The sequence below is a fragment of the Oncorhynchus keta genome, chromosome 18, assembly GCF_023373465.1.
Source record: "Oncorhynchus keta strain PuntledgeMale-10-30-2019 chromosome 18, Oket_V2, whole genome shotgun sequence".
Lineage (NCBI taxonomy): Eukaryota > Metazoa > Chordata > Actinopteri > Salmoniformes > Salmonidae > Oncorhynchus > Oncorhynchus keta.
In genome coordinates this window covers 56,926,252-56,931,160 of record NC_068438.1, presented here as the reverse complement: position 1 = coordinate 56,931,160, position 4,909 = coordinate 56,926,252, and the positions used below count along the sequence as shown (strand labels likewise).

At 40.8% G+C, this 4,909-nt stretch overlaps 1 long non-coding RNA gene across 4 annotated transcripts; it reads left to right on the top strand.

Annotated features, from left to right (window-relative positions):
• Nucleotides 1-3,599: 3,599 nt before the first annotated feature.
• Nucleotides 3,600-4,238, top strand: LOC127909027 (uncharacterized). 4 transcript variants are annotated; one of them, XR_008069478.1, is made up of 3 exons: nt 3,600-3,708; nt 3,739-3,864; nt 3,906-4,238. It is a non-coding gene; the product is annotated as an uncharacterized LOC127909027 (long non-coding RNA). The 4 variants fall into 4 exon arrangements; XR_008069480.1 differs by having other exon boundaries at nt 3,600-3,864; nt 3,906-3,989; nt 4,104-4,238; XR_008069481.1 differs by having other exon boundaries at nt 3,600-3,864; nt 3,906-4,031; nt 4,104-4,238.
• The last annotated feature ends 671 nt before the right edge of the window (nt 4,239-4,909 follow it).

Below are 4,909 nucleotides of genomic sequence, written 5' to 3'. Positions count from 1 at the left end.
AGAAGAAGAAGCCGGAAGGAGGAGAGATCACTAGAAACAAACTTTTACCCATTTATCTGTGGATTAATTGTCGGAGCAGAGGACCTTGTGCATTTCAGGTAAAATAAAAACCCAATGTTTATATCCCAGGGCAAATTTTCTAGCAACAGGAAGCCAGCTCGCTAAATTGCCATGAATTTTTGCTTATCAACCTGTTTCCAAATTAATATAGTTGGTTCAGAGTTTGTTTTTGATATTTCAACCTGCGTGTCCTGATCGCGTACGGTGTGTGGGGACAGAATCAACATGCGAGTGATAGCGCACGCAGACGTGTAAAGCACTGCATCGCAGTGCTAGAGGCGCCACTACAGACCAAGGTTCGATCCCGGGCTGTATTACAACCGGCCGTGATAGGGAGTCTCCAGAGAGAGAATGACATGATTATAACGTCTACCCGTTTTTAAATTTTAAAATGTAATTTAATTGAACCTTTATTTAACTAGGCAAGTCATTTAGCAACAAACAAGCCCTATGGGACTCCCGATCACGGCAAGGTTGTGATACAGTCCGGGATCGAACCAGGGTCTGTAGTGACGCATCTCGCCAAACGGCTGTCTCCAGAGAATGACATGATTATAACATCTGTAATGGCTGTCTCCAGGGAGAGATAGACATGAGCTATGTCTGTCTGACATTCCTTAAATTTCCCCAGATCAGATTCCCCAGATCAGATTCCCCAGATCAGATCCCCCAGATCAGATCCCCCAGATCAGATTCCCCAGATCAGATTCCCCAGATCAGATTCCCCAGATCAGATTCCCCCAGATCAGATTCCCCCAGATCAGATTCCCCAGATCAGATCTATGTACAAGAAGAAAGACCTTGTTTGTAACAAGTGTTGCCTTATCTATTACTCACCAAAACAAAGTGACACTAACACCCACCCGGGCGGTGATGTTGGCCCACCCTATCCTGCCATGTAGTAGCTTGCTTCTTCATGCTAATGAACCTCAGCTCTGTTGGTGGGAGGTTATTAAATAATTGAATAGCTTTACCACTATTAGTACTCTGCTCTGTTATTACTGAAAAGGATGTAAGGACCTCCTCCAGCAAGCCATCACACTTTATTGCATTTTTAACTGCGGCACTGATGAAATAAAATAAAAACATTGTCTTGAATGCATCCAAGCAGTGAGGGTCTAAGGAAAGGGCAATGTTCATAAATATTTATGTATTGTTTATGAATATTCATAGCCATGCTTGATCTTTTAAAAGAGGAGAAAGTGATGCTTTTACTAATGATTACTAACAGCATCCTCCCGGATAAACTATACGCACTCAAATTCACATACCACCCCAACAGATCCACAGATGACGCAATCTCAATCGCACTCCACACTGCCCTTTCCCACCTGGACAAAAGGAACACCTATGTGAGAATGCTGGTCATTGACGACAGCTCAGCGTTCAACACCATAGAACCCTCAAAGCTCATCACAAAGCTAAGGATCCTGGGACTAAACACCTCCCTCTGCAACTGGATCCTGGTCTTCCTGACGGGTCGCCCCCAGGTGGTAAGGGTAGATAACAACACATCTGCCACGCTGATCCTCAACACGGGATGTAGTGGAGTAGGTCGTGAGTTCCACGTTCCTTGGTATCCACATCACCAACGAACTATCATGGTCCAAACATAGCAAGACGTGAACATGACACGACAAAATCTTTTCCCTCTCAGGAGACTGAAAAGATTTGGCATGGATCTCCAGATCCTCAAAAGGTTCTACACCATCAAGAACATCCTGACCGGTTGCATCACCGCCTGATATGACAACTGCTCGGCTACGGAGGGTAGTACGTACGGCCCAGCACTTCACTGGATCCAAGCTTCCTGCCTACCAGGACCTATGTAATAGGCGGTATCAGAGGACAGCCCATAAAAGTGTCAGAGACTTCAGTCACCCAAGTCATAGACTGTTTTCTCTGCTACCGCACTGCAAGCGGTACCAGAGCTCCAAGTCCAGGACCAAAAGGCTTGTTAACAGCTTGTACCCCAAAGCTGGCTACTGTAGCACAGTTGGTAGAGCATGGCGCTTGTAACGCCAGGGTAGTGGGTTTGATTCCCGGGTCCACCCATACGTAGAATGTATGCACACGTGACTAAGTCGCTTTGGATAAAAACGTCTGCTAAATGGCATATATTATTATATTATTATATAAAGCAATAAGACTGACGAAAAATGTATCAAATGGCCACCAGATTATTTACATTGACCCTCCCCCCCCTCCATTTTTTTTTACATGTACACTGCTGCTACTCACTGTTTATTATCTATGCATAGTCACTTCACCCCTACCTACATGTACACTGCTGCTACTCACTGTTTATTATCTATGAGTAGTCACTTCACCCCTACCTACATGTACACTGCTGCTACTCTCTGTTTATTATCTATGCATAGTCACTTCACCCCTACCTACATGTACACTGCTACTACTCTCTGTTTATTATCTATGTATAGTCACTTTACCCCTACCTACATGTACACTGCTGCTACTCACTGTTTATTATCTATGAGTAGTCACTTCACCCCTACCTACATGTACACTGCTGCTACTCTCTGTTTATTATCTATCCATAGTCACTTCACCCCTACCTACATGTACACTGCTGCTACTCTCTGTTTATTATCTATGCATAGTCACTTCACCCCTACCTACATGTACACTGCTACTACTCTCTGTTTATTATCTATGTATAGTCACTTCACCCCTACCTACATGTACACTGCTGCTACTCTCTGTTTATTATCTATGCATAGTCACTTCACCCCTACCTACATGTACACTGCTACTACTCTCTGTTTATTATCTATGTGTAGTCACTTCACCCCTACCTACATGTACACTGCTACTACTCTCTGTTTTTATTATCTATCTATGCATAGTCACTTCACCCCAACCTACATGTACACTGCTACTACTCTCTGTTTATTATCTATGCATAGTCACTTCACCCCTACCTACATGTACAAATGACCTCTGACCAGTATCTCCTAACATTGACTCGGTACTGGTACCTCCTGTATATAGTCAAAGTGGAAATGAGAAAGTTCTGTAGCTTATGAGGTACCGGTTTCTTCTGCTTCGTGGGTTCTGTTTAAACTGAACTTCATGACAGTACCAGTCAAAAGTATGGACAAACATACTCATTCATTTGTTTTTTTTATTGTCACTGTTTTCTACTTTGAAGAATAATAGTGAAGGCATCAAAACTATGAAATAACACACGTGGAATCACGTAGTAACCCAAAAAGGGTTAAACAAATCAATTATATTTTATATTTTATATTCTTCAAAGTAGCCACCCTTTGCCTTGATGACTGCTTTGCAGACTCTTGGCATTCTCTCAACCAGCTTCATGAGGTAGTCACCTGGAATGCACTTCAATTAACAGGTGTGCCTTGTTACGTTTATTTGTGGAATTTCCTTCCTTCCTTCTTTCCTTCTTAATGCTCTTTGAGTTGAGTTGTGACAAGGTAGGGATGGTATACAGAAGATAGCCCTATTTGGTCAATTTTATGGAAAGAACAGCTCAAATAAGCAAAGAGAAATGACAGTCCATCATTACTTTAAGACATGAAGGTCAGTCAATACAACAGTCCATCATTACTTTAAGACATGAAGGTCAGTCAATACAACAGTCCATCATTACTTTAAGACATGAAGGTCAGTCCATCATTACTTTAAGACATGAAGGTCAGTCAATACAACAGTCCATCATTACTTTAAGACATGAAGGTCAGTCAATACAACAGTCCATCATTACTTTAAGACATGAAGGTCAGTCCATACAACAGTCCATCATTACTTTAAGACATGAAGGTCAGTCATACAACAGTCCATCATTACTTTAAGACATGAAGGTCAGTCAATACAACAGTCCATCATTACTTTAAGACATGAAGGTCAGTCCATACAACAGTCCATCATTACTTTAAGACATGAAGGTCAGTCCATACAACAGTCCATCATTACTTTAAGACATGAAGGTCAGTCAATACAACAGTCCATCTTTACTTTAAGACATGAAGGTCAGTCCATCATTACTTTAAGACATGAAGGTCAGTCAATACAACAGTCCATCATTACTTTAAGACATGAAGGTCAGTCAATACAACAGTCCATCATTACTTTAAGACATGAAGGTCAGTCAATACAACAGTCCATCATTACTTTAAGACATGAAGGTCAGTCAATACGGAACATTTCAAGATCTTTGAAAGTTTCTTCAAGTGCAGTTGAAAAAACCATCAAGCGCTATGATGAAACTGGCTCTCATGAGGACCGCCACAGGAAAGGAAGACACAGAGATACCCAGAGATACTAGACTATATATACACATAGTATGTACACACTCACTAGATGGTATGTACACACCCAATAGACTATATATACACACTCACTAGACTATATATACACACTCACTAGACTATATATACACACTCACTAGACTATATATACACACTCACTAGACTATATATACACACTATATACACACTCACTAGACTATATATATACACACTATATACACACTCACTAGACTATATATACACACTATATACACACTATATACACACTCACTAGACTATATATACACAATATACACACTCACTAGACTATATATATACACATAGTATGTACACACTCACTAGATGGTATGTACACACCCAATAGACTATATATACACACTCACTAGACTATATATACACACTATATACACACTCACTAGACTATATATACACACTCACTAGACTATATATACACAATATACACACCCACTAGACTAGATATACACACCCACTAGACTAGATATACACACTCACTAGACTATATATACACACTATATACACACCCACTAGACTATATA